This window comes from Mauremys mutica, chromosome 9 (assembly GCF_020497125.1).
Source record: "Mauremys mutica isolate MM-2020 ecotype Southern chromosome 9, ASM2049712v1, whole genome shotgun sequence".
NCBI classification, from domain to species: Eukaryota; Metazoa; Chordata; order Testudines; family Geoemydidae; genus Mauremys; species Mauremys mutica.
Window position 1 is genome coordinate 34,318,648 of NC_059080.1, and position 16,794 is coordinate 34,335,441.

At 39.4% G+C, this 16,794-nt stretch overlaps 1 long non-coding RNA gene across 1 annotated transcript in view; it reads right to left on the bottom strand.

Moving 5' to 3' along the window:
* Positions 1–680: 680 nt before the first annotated feature.
* The window catches only part of LOC123376924, a 29,650-nt gene continuing 13,536 nt past the window's right edge, over positions 681–16,794 (bottom strand). Inside the window, exons 2-4 of the long non-coding RNA XR_006581992.1 lie at positions 7,926–7,978; positions 7,445–7,615; positions 681–1,144 (exon numbers count right to left, since the gene is read on the bottom strand). This is a non-coding gene — a long non-coding RNA (uncharacterized LOC123376924). The remainder of the gene's footprint in view (positions 1,145–7,444; positions 7,616–7,925; positions 7,979–16,794) is intronic.

Here is a 16,794-nt window from a genome sequence, read left to right on the forward strand (position 1 = left end):
GCAGATAGCAGAAATCTCTCTAGGCCCTCCCTGGAAAGCAACTAAAACTGGAGGGTCAGAGATGGCTGGGGAGGAAGTGTGGAAAGAGATGCTGGGGCTGATCATTGATGGAGTTCAGGGACTTGGCCATGATTTAAGTGCACAGGACTTTTGTAATGAGTTAACCCCATAAGGGCTATTTATACTTGGCAAGCATTTAAAGACTATTTCACGGGACTATGAAGGGGGACGGAGGCAGGTGTGCCTGTCATGCCATGGCATGACGCAGAACGTTGCTCCAGGTGGGGAGTTTCCTTACTGTAGTGCCCTTTCTAATCCCTTTCAGACTCAGCAATTGATGATAGAAATAAATTATTCTCAGGCAAACCTTCTAATTCTTCTCTATTTCCTCACAACTGAGGATTTTCTTTGGACCATGAATTATTTCCTTATAATTGTTCTTGAACCAACCTTTTCCTTTTCTCCAGGTGAAGAAAACTTTTCAAACTTATTTTGTGTAAAAAAGAAGGGTAAAAGGAGTACAAAGAGGGTTTTTTGCACATATTAGAGCATTTTTGTAACTTTTGATCTTGATGACTCTGTAACTAATCTTTCTCTCGGGTCAGGCTCTTCCATTGTGAGCCTGATCATTTGGTTAAGATATAGCTTGAAAGTATATTTCACAGCAAGCAGAATTTACCTTTTGCCCTCAACAAAGAAAGCTAATGGACACTACCATTATTAGTTGACCTTCTCTCACTGGACTTGGGACTCTCAAAGTTTATTTTTTATTAGATGCTCTCATGCCTTTGACATGAGCAATCCATTCTTTCCACGTCAGGATGTCTAATTACATGTTTCTTGCTCAGTTATAGTCTGTTTCCATACCAGTGGTATCTTTCTCAATTATTTTCTAATGTAAGTTGTTGTCCTCCTCTTTTCTATCTTCCACCAGGTGGTATCCAATCAAGGGCTTGTCAGGTTTTTCTTTTTGACATCTGTACAACATTTCCAAATCACTCTACCTTCTTTCTCAAATCATTGTAAAGCTGAATTGAGAGAAACGTGAAATTTATAACACTTCATCTGCTGAAATATGGCCGGTGTGGAGGGGTGAAAGTTACTGAGCCATGTAAGAAATATGGTTTTATTGCTGATTGCCAACCTGAGAAAAAGAAATACACAAGATATTCTGTCAAACATATAATTATTAATTCTACTTGATTAATTGGTTAGATATGGCAGATACTGTAAAATTGTAAATCAATTTGCAGCAGGCGTAAAACTCTGATCCTTTTTTACCAGCCTTTACAGCTGGTCTAGGTCTTGGTAAAGCAGTCTTTAGACCAGATGTAAAAATATGTAGAAATACTGTTGCCGGAAGAAACTTCAGTTTCAGAGAGAGGGTTTTGCGGGTGTTGGAGAGGAGGTAGAAAAGAGCTCTCACCCACAAAATTAGCTGGTTATGAAGGAGGATTCATGTTAATGAACCATTCTCATTCTGTTTCCCAAAATTATGCACAAAATCATGGCAAATACCTTTTGTGCTAGTGTGACTATTTTCAGACTACCCAAATGCTTTATTTAGGAGTGGAGATTAAGATATTATTGTTATAGAACCAGAAACCAAGCACAAATAACTCACCTCCTTAACGCTTGATTTATATTCTTTTATTTCATTTTGCTCAATGAGCCAGTTTTCCTACCTCACACACTTTTAATTTCTCCACATACTTTAAACATAATAAGAATTATTGACTGGAAATATTCAATGTCAAGTGGCCCATTGAGTTTGTACAGTGAGCCAGTATAAAAGACGGTATACATTGGTATTAACCCCAGCTTTAATCCTGTGGTGTAGGGAGGGTTTTATGTTTTGATATCAAAGTCACATGCTCTTAGGCATCTCTTCTGCAAATTAAGCATTCAGATCAGTGGGCAAAGCCCTATTAAAATAATGCCACAACTCAGCAGTAACAAGAATACTCTGACCTTCTGGGTTGTTAACAATATATCTTGCCAGCACAGGTACACTTCTTCCCATAAAAGTATTTCATTACCATTGCACTTTGAAAGAAGTGATAAACATCCAGTTTAATATGATGCCAATTACTGCCTTGACTGCTCTCCCTCTCTATCTCCTTCTGCAAAGCAATCTGAACATTGCTCTAAATTTCTCAGATATTTTCCCCCACCTAAAGGCTGCTTGGATGAGATGCAAAATTTGATTCAAGGTGTTTATCCAACTCTCTCTTGATGGGAATTTATATTTCCATGTGATTCCCACATAGAGGAAACCCCACATCTTTCACTACATCAACTATTCAATTTTGTCCTTTACATAGTGTTATAATGGAGCTGGAGCCTTTATGGAATAAGTGATCGAACAGCCAATATTTCCAACAACAAAAAAGTGTAAAAATTAGTTTTCAAGGCACTCCCAAGGTAAGCTTAGCAGATGCATTAATAGCAAAACACTTCCAAACACAAAAAAATTATAGTTTCTTGGCAAGACTAATCCAAGCTCATTACTCCTTGTCAGTTATAAGCAAAGTAAAATTATCAAACTTAACATGCAATTGCTCCAAAACAAATAATTAAGATCAGCTACAAAGTGAAATAGTCATATGTTTGGGGGTTAATCCAAAACTCAGGAAATTTGGATTTCCTTAACCAAGCAAATGCTTTCAAGTCTTGTCTACATTTCTCCTGTGTTTGTGCCTTCTTACTTGCAGCTCCTTTCCTCTCTATCCTGATTCTAGGTGCAAAAAAAAAAAAAAAAAAAATTGTGCCAATAAGCTCTCTAGACAAACCACATGCCCTGGACACAGAAATTTTCAGTTATGCAATTCTACTAGACTGTGGGACAGTTGGGTATGATAGGGCTGTGGTGATTTAGAAAAGTGTCATGTATCTGACTTCAAATATTGAAGTCCAAAATGTTTTCTTAATGGTGCCTGAACAAAATTAAGTGGAACCTCTTGCCCTTATAGGTAGAATATGGTTGAAGAGAGGATAATGGTTATTTGTTAATGTATTCATTGAGAGAAAATCCACTTACTTGCTCTGGAAACCTTTTGAAATGCTGTTCTATTTATTAGCTGAACAATGACATATTTTTTAAAAATTCTGGCCTTCTTACAAATAGTTCACTAACAAATCAGCACAGGAAGCTAATGGAGAGGTACGAAAAAGAAAATCTCAGAGCATCATTTTGTGACCAGACCATTGGGTTACTCAAGGAGCAAATGCATTCTGTGATTGCAGTACAGACTTATCCTAGAAGATGTACATACAATATCAGATCACAGCCTAAGAAAGGTTAGAAGGATACAATGGGAGTTTGGGGGTTTTATGCCAGGGCTTAATTTGGCCCATAGAATCAGGAAAGATCTGTTAGATATATTTGTAATGTAAATACCCTATGAAATTTCAGGACTTTATAATCCATTTAGTATATCGAAGAATTGATCATTGCAACACCCTTTTTGAGGATTACTGTCTGCACTTTACTGTTGGAGAAGCTGAGTCAAAAAGAATAAGGGATTTGCCTAATGCTGCAGAGCAGCATTGTCCTACTGCAATATCTGTGAGCTCTGGAGCAACGGTTTTGCAGAAAATGTCTCTCTCCACTCAGCAATAGGAGGATGACCATATTTTCTTTTAAGTTGTCTCAACACTACTTAATTGTAAGTGTTTTTTTTTTTAAACACAGTCTTAGGAATTTGTAGCTTTATACTGAAACCCACAAATAGAACTGGTTTAATTAATTGCTAGTAATTTACGCAGCAAATGTAGTTCCTTTTTATGTTTGTGAATTATCCACAAAATATTGATTTTGTTTAAAATTAGAGTTGGCTGAATAATGAAAAATGTTCTAAGTAAAAAGCCAAAACTTCCACAAAATAAACATAGACAAAACTTCAAAAGGTTTCAATAAATAGAAGGAAACACTAACTTAGCTGCTCTAATTTTTCCATGTTCAGGACGTTTTGAGAAGTTAGAGTGGCAAAGTTACAGAGTTTCATTTTTCCTTTTGCTGGAATAGTTATAAAAAAAGTTAGAATGGAGAAAATGAAAAAAAATCCTAGACATTACCAATTTCAAGGTCAATAGGAGAGAAAACAAGAATCAGATTGCTTTTCATAAAACATTTTGCAGAAAATTTAAAGAAACTGTTTCATTTCAAACCTTGTGATAAGGAAACAACTCCAAAATTCTGAAGTTTAAATGTAATTGTTCTTCAATTTTCAACAAGCTTGAATAGTTACTCTGTCATCACTATGCAGTGACTGTGTGCTTGAGTTGGAACAAGCTAACATATTATAGTATACAACTCAACATTGGAATTTGACACTTCTGCTCTTCAGATTGTTGCAATCTCTTTACCCTACTATTGTATTTAACAGAAATGTCATCCTTTGATTAGCTCAGTTTACATTATTTGAATATTTACTGAATACGTGAGATTGTGATAAATATAAGTAAGCCAATTAGTCAGTCTGTGAAAAGATTTAAAATAGCTGTTTCACTTTACATTGAATAATTACTAACGAGGGTCATTTATCTGGAGATAACAACAGTCTATTGCAGGATATTAACAGCTGAATGTAACATTTACTTTCCTGATTTCCAGGTCAGAGTGATGGTGTGTTCTCTCCACTCCCAAGATTAATTTATGCATTTATTCTTATGCATGGTGTTGTAAACTCTGTGGCTCAAATTAATTGCTAGGAGTAGCTGGGCACACTTGAAAATCAGGCCACTTAAGTAAGTGCCATATAGAGCATGGCCACTTCATTGGAAATTTGACCTTTGTTTTCATTCCACATTGGAACAAAAATAAAACCTTTGGAAAACAGGGGCTGTGTGTGTACCTCCCTTTCATCTGGTGGCGAGGGCATCAGCCAGGGATATGGAAGACCTCAGTTCAAGTCCTACACAGCTGATTCAGAGCAAAGTTTCTCATCTCAAACCAGTTTGAATCCAGAAAAGCAGGGACTTGAAATGGATCTTCAACATCCCAGACAATGCCCTAAGCATCAGGCTATGGAGTGTGAGCTCTCCTTCTCCCTCTACCCTTGTTTTCTCTCCGATCCCTTAAAAACAAACAAAACAAAAATCAACCAAACAACTCTCCACCCTCACCTCCCCAGACCACTTTGTTGAAACAGATTAGTCTCTCCAAAAGTGATTGTGACTTCAACCAAAAAACATATTTTGACAAAATTTCATTTAATTGAAAGTGTTCCATCCAGTTCTACTCAGAAAACTAACTCTAGGTTCCTTTTTAAAATACGTTAAGATATGAGTGTTCTGATTAGCAAGCAACGCTGTAAAATTTTTAATGCAGGTGAACTACGGTTCCAACCTCTTCAAAATTCATAGATACTCTTGCATGCCACATAAAGATGTGGAAAATTTGGACCAATAATTAATAAAATGGTTTTCAAACTTCATAAACCATAAAATAACTACTCTTTGGATGACCCAAGGACAAAAATTCTGATCACTAGACAATAACACTTAACAGAAGCTGGGCTTACAGCAGTCATCTACAGTAACTCCTCACTTAATGTTGTAGTAATGTTCCTGAAAAATGCAACTTATGCAAAACAATGTTAAGCAAATCCAATATCCCCATAAGAATTAATGTAAATGGGGGGGTTAGGTTTCAGGGAATTTTTTTTTTGCCAGAAAAAAAAATTATATACGTATACAGTATAAGTTTTAAACAATTTTAAACTGTTGAATATTGTACACAGCAATGAATGATTGTGAAGCTTGGTTGAAGTGGTGGAGTAAGAGGGTAGAATATTTCCCGGGGAACACCTTGCCGCTAAACGATGAACTAGCACTCGGCTGAGCCCTCAAGGGTTAATACGCTATTGTTAATGCAGCCTCACACTCTACAAGGCAGCATAGACTGAGGCAGGAGGAAAGAAACACACTAGATGCAGGGCAGTAGCTGCAAACATTTCTCTGCAAAAACTGAACATGATGATGAGCCCATGCTATCCAGCTGGAGTGTACCACTCCCTCCTCCTGACAGCACATGCATGGCTGCACAGGTGCTGACTTTCCAAAGTGCTGGGGAGTGCATGCATGAGTGAGAGAGACATGCATTGCCCCTTTAAGTATGTGATGCCACTTCAAGTACATTGCCCTTTTAAGCAGATCAACCAGTTCAAACAGGAAGCAACAGCTTCCAGCAAGCTCTATCCTTTCTGTCCCTGAGCCCTATCTCACTCCTCCACTTGGTGGAGAGGGGGTACAGAGGGGGGGTGGGGGGGTAGGAGCAGGGGGACATCCCGATATCAGCAGCCCTCTGGCCCCCTCCCCCAGCAAGCAGGTAGCTCCCGGGAATAGCTCCAAGGCAGAGGGCAGGTCAGGAGCAGCAGGGCAATGAAGGGAGGGACAGCTGAACTAATGCTGGGCAGCTGCGGAGCCATATACCTTACAGGGAATTTAGGGGAGATGATGGGGAGGGAGTGGCTGCAGCGCCCCCCCCCCCCCGCCCCCCTGATTCTAATCCCCACAAGAAGGGGCTGCTCTTCCAGAAAATCCTGCAAGCAGTGGACAAAGCAGGCAGCTGCCAAACAACATTATAAGGGAGCATTGTGCAACTTTAAATGAGCTTGTTCCCTAATAGATCAGCAACATAACAATGTTAATCGGGACAACGTTAAGTGAGGAGTTACAGTACTTGGATGCCATGGGGTTCAGATTGATTCATCAAAAATAGTCACATTTTTATGTACCTTATGCAGTGTCAAACACATATGTTGATTAGTTACATATTTTGATCAAAGATCATATATGCACTACAAACCACAATCTAGACAGAGTTTGGCTGACCATGTATGATTCACACATGGAAGATATACACCATGACAACATGGGAATTCCCTTGATGTTCAGTGTGTGGAAAGGGGTGCACAAGAAATAAGTAGATGGTATTAAAAAAACCTGGACATTTGGAAAGATGACAATTGTCCCTGGAAGATGCATCAGAGTCCTTTGCTTGCATCTTAGTCAGGATCTCCTTTTGTATTTATGTTGTGGCTCTGGGCATTTGAGGACAATTAAGTAATTATAGAGTACAATAATTTCATTGCCAAAAAGTTATTAGAAAATTTCTTTTTGAACTTCAGGATCAAAAAAGGTAAATACTACCCATTACTCTACTTGATCCATTGAGAGATGTCAAACTGAGCATTTCTATTTCCCTTTGCACTTGAAAGAGGTCACAGAGAAGAATCAGAGATTTAACAGCTGTCTGAACAGTGTATTCAGTATCAGACAAGATGAATGAGAGAAAAGAAGGTAACAGGTATGTGAACTATGTTCTTTTGAGCCTAGCTTTTAATTCTATTCCTGCTGGAGGACGTCCACTTCCACGCATGGGAAATTAGGTAAACGATAACCCTGTCATACTGGCCGCTGCTGATCATGACACACTTACCTTCACTACAGACAAGAGGGAAGGAGGGGAAAAAGGTTTCGGTCTGAGCTTCATCAGCATTTCCTATTTTGCCACCACTGACTGATGAAATGGCTGTTTAGAAAGTATTCTCTCCTTTTGTGAAAAAGTACATCATCTCTCATGTGCCTGGATTGGATCCTAAGAATAGTCCTGAAAATAGATTACCATTATGAGCAGGGCCAGCTCCAGGCACCAGCGAAGGAAGCAGGTGCCTGGGGCAGCCAATAGAAAGGGGCGGCACTCCGTCCATTGTTGGGGCGGCACGTCTGGGTCCGCGGCAGCAATTCGGTGGCAGGTCCTTCAGTCCTTCGCTTCCTCTTTGGCGGCAGCTCAATCGGGTTTTCTTTCTGTTCCACCCAGGGCACTGAGGATAATTCAGGCCTCAATTCTGCAAATATGAACATGTGTGCTTAACTATCCCCATGTGAGCAGTTCCATTGAATTCAGTGAGACTACTTACATGGACAACAGTTCTTTGGTAGACAAGTTTGGCCAGATGGATAAACTGATGCCCTGTAATGTTAACAAAAGAACAAGTAAGGCTCACGAGGAAGTGTGCTATATGGAATTATCTGTCAAGTAACTGGTTGGATATTCACTATTGCTGTTTGATCTTGTGTTTGAAGAACAAGCATAAAATAGGTTCATTTTCTCTATTTCTTTTTTCTTGCTCCTCAGGTGTTTATTTGATCACTTCAAGAATTTGGTCTTGTTAAAAAAAGTACATATTAAATGGATTAACAACTGGCTGCTAGGTTTCAAGATGTAATTGTAAATGGGGAATCATCATTGAGCAACTGTGTTCTTGTTGGGTCCCTAAGGTAGGTCCATGCAATTAAACACCTATGGCTAGCCCATGTCAGATGACTCAGGCCATAAGGCTGTTTAATTGTGGTATACATGTTGGGGCTTGGGCTGGAGTCTGAGCTCTGGGATCCTTCCCCCCATTATAGGGTCTGATAAATGAGAGGAGGAGTAGCTCCCTTTTGTGGGCACCAAGCCCACCAGTTAGCTATAGAATCCCTCTTGGTAGCTGTTCTCTACTTGCTTTACCTGTAAAGGGCTTAAAAGTCTGACTGCATGCATAGGTAAAGGGAAGTGAGTGGGTACCTGGTCAAAAGAGCCAATGGGAAGACAAGAACTTTTTAAAATTGAAACAAGACTCCCCTTTTGTTGTCTGTTGTTCTCCGGGGAAGAGGGAAACAGGGCAGCATTTATGCTGTGAGAAGCTGAAGGCCAGGTATGAAAATCATCAGATCATACCTAGAAATTGCTTATTTGGAAACCCAGATGTGTAAGTAGATCAAAAAGATGCAATTAGGGTTATTTGTTTTATTTCTTATTGGTTTGTGGACTCCTCTGTGCTAACCCCAGGTGCTTTTGTTTTGCTTGTAACCGTTAGCCTGAACCTCAAGAGCGCTATCTTGATGCTTAATTTCTGTAATTTTTTTTTTTAAGATTTAGCAAAAAGCCTAAGTTTCAGGTGTATTTTTTTTAATAAATTTTACCTTTTTTGTGTCCCTAAGAGTTTTGCGCATATGTTGTTTAATTAGCTGGTGGCAACAGCTGATTTCCTTTTTTTTTTTTTTCTTTCTTTCTCAGCTTTTCCCCGGAGGGGTGAGGGTGAAAGGGCTTGAGGGTACCCCACAGGGAGGAATTCCCAAGTGCTCCTTCCTGGGTTCTCAAAAAGGGGTTGGGTTTTTTTCCCCCACTTGGGTGGTGACAGCTTCTACCCATCCAAGGTCAGAGAAAAGCTGTAACCTTGAGAGTTTAAATACCAGCCTGGAGTGGTCAGTATTAATTTTTAGAATCCTTGTGGGCCCCACCCCCACCCCTCTTCTGCACTTGAAGTGCCAGAGTGGAGAATCAGCCTTGACAGGGTCCCCGAGCATGAATATCTACATTGCAATTAAACAGCATCGCCGCCTGATCCACCTGATATGGGCCAGCCCTGGGTATCCAAAATTACAGTTTAGATGCACCCTCAGGGATAAGTTCTTGACCCTATGCTGTTATCCATGACCCTGAACAAAACAAAATTATTACTGATATAGTCTGCACATGACAAAAAGCTAGCGGAAGTCGTAAATAATGAAAAGGACAGGTCACTGATAGAGTGATCTGGATGGCTTCATAAACAAGGTGTAAGCAAACAATATGCATTTTAGTACCGCCAAGTGTGAAGTCACACATCTACGTACAAAGAATGTACACAATACTTAGAGAATGGCGGACCTCTATCATTGAAATCAGCGACTCTGAAAAGGACTTCGGTGTTATGCTGGATAATCAGGTGAACATGAGTTCCCAGTCTGACAATCTGGGCAAAAAAACTAAAGTGATCCTTGCGTGTATGGACAGGAGAATATCAAGTAGAAAGGTTGTATTCCCTCTGCATTTTGCATTTGTGTGACTACTACTGCAATACTGAGTCCATTTGTGGTGCTGCAATTCAGGAAGGATGTTGGTAAATTAGAGAGGGTTCAGAAGAGAGCTGAGTCTGATTAAAGAATTATAAAACATGTCTTATGATGCACAATCTATTTAGCTTAACAAAGAGAAGGTTAAGAGGTAACTTGATTACAGTAAACAAGTACCTACATGGGGTACAGACATTTGATAAGAGGGTTCTTCAGTCTTGACATAGGTATAACAACATTCAACGGCTGGAAGTTAAACCTAGACAAAGTCAGCCTAGAAATAATGTGCATATGTTTAAGAGTCACCTTAATTAATCATTGGAAGAGTTTATCAAGTGAATTTTCCATCACTGGAAATTTTAAAAATCAAGACAGGAGGTTTTTCCAAAAGGTATTTCCTGGTTCAAACAGGAATTAATTCAGGGAAGTCCTATGGCTAGAGCCCTGCAAATCTGCAGGTATCAATGGACTATTTGGGTGGATCACGGATTGGATGTGGATACAAATTTTGTATCTGCTCAGGGCTCTACCTATGGCAGCAGTTCTCAAACTTTAGCAACCTCAAGACCCCCATTTTGATTTAAAAATTTTCAAGGACCCCCAAGTCCCTCCCTGTTCAGCTCTTGCCCCACTCACTTCCCCACGGCCACACACCTGCCCCACCCCCACTCACTCCATCTCCCTCTCTCCTTCGCTCGCTCTCCCCCACCCTCACTCTCTTTCAGCAGGCTCGGGCTAGAGGTTGGGGTGCGGGAAGAGATGAAGGCTCAGGGAGGGAGTCTGGATGTGGGGCTCAAGCTCTGGACTGAGGCAGGGGGTTGGGGTGCAGGAGGGGGTGAGAGGTGTGGGCTCAGGGACAGAGTTTGGGTGCAGGGTGTGGGCTCTGGGCTGGGGCAGGGGATTGCGGTATGGGAGTGGGTGAGGGGTGTGGGCTCCAGCTGCACTTACCTTGGGTGGCTCCTGAAAGTGACTGGCACCTCCCTCTGACAACGGCTCCTAGGAGGGGGAGCCATGGAGTCTCCATGTGCTGCCCCTGCCTGCAGGCACAGCCCCCACAGCTCCCACTGGATGCATTTCCCGGCCAATGAGATCTCCAGAGTTGGCGCTTGGGGCGGGGACAGCACATGGAGACTCCCTGCACCCCTCAGGGAGCGGTGTGGAGCTGGGCACATAGAAAGCCTGCTGCACTGCTGGACTTTTGGCTTCAGCCAGGAGGCACTGAGAGGGAGGGAGGGAGATGAGTTAATCAGCGGGGCCAGCGGACCCCCTGGAGTACTCTCAGGGACCCCCAGGTGTCCATGGACCCCAGCTTGAGAAACCCTGATCTATGGCCTATGATATACAGGAGGTGAGACTAAATAATCACAATGATCTTGTCTGCCTGAAAGACTGATTTATTGGCAATAGGACTCCTTATCAAAACAAAGAAAAAATAAAAGTTTATTTGAATTTGTCTCCTACATTGTTTTTTCCAAGCATTTCCTTGCTCTGATGCCAAGTCAGATTTATCTTACCCCACAGACCATAAAGCATTTACATGGTTTTAAAATGTGTGTACTTTTCCTCCCATATTGAAAAGAAAAAATGATATTAAGACATAACATTGTCTATTTTCTCATATAAACAAACCTCTCACCACCCCCAATTTCCATGTAAAAATTGTCAGTGTAATAATCTGTCCTGTGAAAAAGCATAATAACTTAATTGCAGGGTTTTTATTTGTTAAAAATGTGCCCATAACAATCAGCAGGAAATAAAAACTATGTTTAAAAAAAGACAAGTAAAAAGGAAAATTCCAGTCCACAGATAAAATTCTATTTACTCAGTCTACCATTCACAAATAAAGACCTGAATAAAATATTATCATTGCAACATGTCCTGAAGGTGACCAACCAAGCTTTGCTGCACAAACAGGGAATTCCACTGGGGAGTGGGCTTCCAGACTTTTTAAACAAGATACATCTCTTTTTCTAGCTCCAACATATTGCAACTCATTACGAATTGGACAATAAACTGGTGACAGTTCTGGAACAAAATGATGCATCTTGAGCCGCATGCCAATGTAGTTTTGGGGGAGAAATTCCATATTTTGGGAGGAAGAAAGGAAGGAAACAGTTATCTGGCAGAGCTTTTTTGTGGGCATATTTAAGGGGGGTGTTTGAAGGTGCTCAAGTATTTGGAATATTAGAAGTAGCTGTTGGCATGGAAGGATTTGTGGGAAAAAATACAGGTAAGATGATAAAGGGTCCACCATCATAAATATGGTTTATCACATGGATATCACCACTACTTATAAATATCTTTGAGGCAGGGACCAGATCTTTATTAGCTGACACTGAAATACCACCAATATTTTGAGTGTTCATAGACAAATACATTCACACTCACTCACACACACACACACACACACACACACACACAGATTAATCCAAGTGCTAAGATTTTACTAGCTCCTGAAAAGACTTTTATTCCATTTCCAAAAGACAACTTTCTTCATTTGTATTCTCAAACATTCAGCATTACTTCAATCCTATTAAGTATCAGAGGGGTAGCCGTGTTAGTCTGGATCTGTAAAAAGCAACAAAAAGAGTCCTGTGGCACCTTATAGACTAACAGATGTATTGGAGCATAAGCTTCCACAAAAGCTTATGCTCCAATACATCTGTTAGTCTATAAGGTGCCACAGGACTCTTTGTTGCTTCAATCTTATTGTCAGTTTTCATTTTTTGTTTATTTTTAGTTTGTCTGACAAAATTGCATAGTCTGCACAATACCAAAGGCAAAAACTAGTTCAAAGTTATGTTCGGAATATATTTGACTCGAACTCGAATGATGAAAATAAAAAGGGAAGATAATCACGTACAACAGATGTAGGAACTATGGGAAAGAATAAAGAAATCTAATCTCATACATCAATTATGACAGTACACATTGGGAAGAAATAATAGAATTGACATGGTTCTGGACTGTTGTATCACATATGATCCACAAATATTCTAAAAAGAAATGTAGATAATATTAAATTAAGAAAACAAATTGCCCAATTATGCTCCCTTCTCAATCATTGGTGTTGACTAAGTGACCCTATTATACCCGATGGTTCACTTTGTTGCAAAAGTGCTATTACCAGAAAGTAGCTGAGCTCTACACAGTTTCTGTATAAATTGCTATATGACCCAGCTGGTGAACAGTATTTCATAGGAAGAATATTAGCTGCTGTATCTATAGGTCTATCTGGTGAAATAGCTCACTGTTTAGAGCAAACACCTAGTGTCTTCTTGATAAATAATCCCTGTAAGTGCATTCTTAACATGTCCCTAGGTTCAATGGGCTCAGTGGCCCACTTTGTTCCAGCTGGTTTCTTTACAACAGACAAATGATGCACTCCTGGACCCCTACATATTTATATTTTACTACTGCATGTAGGACAATCAAAGTACAACATTCAAATGAGCAGGGGAAAACTGTGACCATCTGGAAAGAATTTCAAGGGACTCACATTTTTATTCTGCACTTGGCAATAGAAGCCGGACAATATTTATTTATTTTCACTGATTTTTCTCTTTTTCTCCATTTTACAAAGGTGAATTTTATTTTGCAACCTCAAACATTAGCCCTGCTGAGATTCTGTATAGGCTTAGGTGTTGGCTTGTGTCATAAACAGATCAGGGTTAAGGTCTCTTTTCCCTGGAAAGGGTTAACAAGCTCAGTAACCTGAGAAACACCTGACCAGAGGACCAATCAAAGACAATATAATTTCAAATCTCTGTGGAGGGAAGCCTTTGTCTGTGTTTTTTGTTAGAGAGCTCTCTTTGGATCTAAGAAAGGTCAGTCATGTCTCCAAGTTCTCCTGGAGTAGTTTCTACTATTTAATAGTGAGTATTAATTAGAAAGGCGGATTAGTCTTTTGAGTTGCTTTCTATATTTGCAATTGTGTGTTTGCTAAAGGAAATTCTTTATTCCTGTTTGCTGATATTGCTTTTACTGAGGAAGGGGGAGGGGGAATTCTCTACAGAGATTGATAAGTTTAGACCCTGTATTGTTCCATCTTGGTTACAGAGACAGTGACTTTTCTTTTTTATTCTTTAATAAATTCTTTTCTATTAAGGACTTGGTTGGTCTTTCCTTGGGTGGATTCTCAGGGAAAGAGGAGGGGGAGGTATCCCTCTGTAGTTAGATCCCGGTGTCTCTCCTAGGAAAAGGGAGGGGGGAGGAAGCAGGGGGGAATGGTTTATTTCTCCTGGGTATAAGAACTCCATGGATTTGGGGCTCTTGCAATCCCCTAGTATTTTGGGGAAGGACTGTGTCTCAATCCACATATCTGATTGAGTGGTGGCAGTTTTACCAGATCTAAACTAGGATTTTAGTTTAGAGGGAAACCAGTGCAGGTCCCCACATTGGAACCCAACAGCTCCAAGTGGGGGTGAGACCTATGACAGCTCGCAAAGATGATTGTGGGCTTAGGGCCCTAATCATCTTATGACAAACTACTAGAAACCCAAATACCACAGCGTTTATGCAGGCAAAATACATGTAGTCTTCATAGAACTTTGGTTGCTGCACCAGAATGAAACAGCAGCCAGCCAGCCAGCCAGCCAATGGTATTCAGTGCATTTCTGCTATAGACCCAGCAAAGAGAGTGCAGTACTGAACTATTAAAAACAGTGTAGGGAAAAGGAACAAACACCAGTTTAGATGTTTATAATTTTTATAAGTGGTTTTTTTTATATTAGTCTCCATCTTGGGACTAAAAATATTTAACTAAATTTCTTACGAATAATATAAACATTTTGAGCATTGCCCTCAAGTTCAAGGTTAACAAGGGAAAAGTTTCAAGATTAAGGATAACATTCCAGCCAAATTATTATTTCATTGTTGCCAAGTGGTTTTAACATACACTCTTCCCTTTAAGTCACTATTTAGTCCTCTTTTTGAACAAAGAAGTTAACAAATAATATGGCAGAGCTGTGGATGAGTATCAATGCACGTGCTGTTATTAAAATAGCCATTAAAAATAATGTTTTACCATCATTGTTTGAAGTTTTTAACAAACCTTTTTTTCAGTGAATTTTCTAGTTAACTGGTCCAATTGCAATATAGCCTAGTACAGAAAGTAGCAGGGAATGGCAATTTACATTTGACAATACAAGTATTAATTTAATATCTGTGATAACTGCAATTTGATTAGCACACCTGTCTAGAGACACTCAAGTAACCCTAAGATGAGCTGATAGAGCTCATTACAATGTGCAACATTAATATACTGCAGCTTATAACTGTTCCTGCCTTTAATGGCTAGATAAGATGCCAGAGACCTTTTGTAGGATCATTCGTTGGCTTAGCCTGAAGCTAATGCAAAATAAATGTAAAGGCAAGTATTACAGTTAAATGGTAGTAGTTTAAATACAAAATATTACAAATTGGCAGCCAGACCTATTGCAGACTGTATATTTACAACTATTTCTATGCCGTTTAAATAGGACATTAACATACATAAATCTGATTACCTACTCTCACACACCAAGGCATCATGCAATATATTTAACTATTTGCAGACTAGCTGCTCATCAACACCCTCTCCAAGTTACAGATGAGACATTCACTTACCCTAAGTAAAATTTGAGGTTCCTAAAATTACCTTCTCATATGTATATTGTTACCACATTTTTAGCCTCAGGTTCTCACTTTGACACTGCTTCAGTAATGTTTTCCTATTTCTAGTCCAAAAATTAGTTTTGAGTGTATCGTATGCTAAAGCACAAAGGAATAGTGTTTGGCCATGCTACTTACTGGAAAGGGATAAAGTATTCAAACTTGCACTGTGTAATCCACTTATCTATCTGTATGTATGAATTCTGTGCCCATCTGCTTAATATATTGAAACCTGTGCCCAATTGCCATCTTGAAACCTTCTATCATAATTATCAATGCCTGGGGCAATACCTCCATCTATGGTGGTTCAGAATTTGCTTAAGGGATTCTTCTGCATCAGGTGTAGGAAGAAAAGTTAAACAGATAAATTGCTCCTGCATTTTCATTTAGATTAGATAGCAAGGTAAAGAGGAAACTCAAGGGAAAGGAAAAGGAAACTGCCCTAATCTTGGTTGAGAGTAATTGTTATCTCTTCCAAAGGGATCATGAGCTTTGCTTGTTTTCTACCACAATGTATTTAATAAAAAAGTAGATACACTCTAAGTAATTGAAAAACCAAGTATGATCTATGCAGAATTACTAAAAGTTTCACCAGTTCAGATATAACAACCTGTTTTATCCTTTCAGGCAAATTTTATAATATCCTTTACAGCAGGCTAGTTCATGCTCCAAAGACTACTTTTAGGGCCAAATCCTGGATGCATTCAGTTAACTAAAGTCTTTTTATTGGTCTAATGAGACTAAGATTTGACTCTTTCTTCTGTAATTTAAATATGGTCCTATATATGGTCCTATACAGAATGTCTTACAATTGATAGAATTATTTTTCATTGCCTGATCAACTTTCATAGCAACTGAATTACCAACCAAAATGACAATAATCCACTGAAGTTTCCAGTTTATCTGTTATATTAGAAAGAAAGCTACTAACCTCAGTGCTTACAGACCTTCTCATATATACACACACACACACACATATTGTATATTATTAGTACTGATGTAGAGACTTGAGAGTTTCTAAAAAGAGCAAACTTCTCAACAGGAAGCAAAGTACAGAGAAGAGTAAAAGAAGAAGATGATGATGAAGAAGCAGCTTCATCTAGACACTCAGAAGACAATGCTCATCTCTCCTCAACCAGAAACACAGAGTCTAATTAAATACAGCTGGAGACGGCACAAAAGAAATTCATTTAATTAACTGGCAACCTGCTGACACTGTAATTAAGCTATGAAAACGCAACTGCCTCATACCAGATT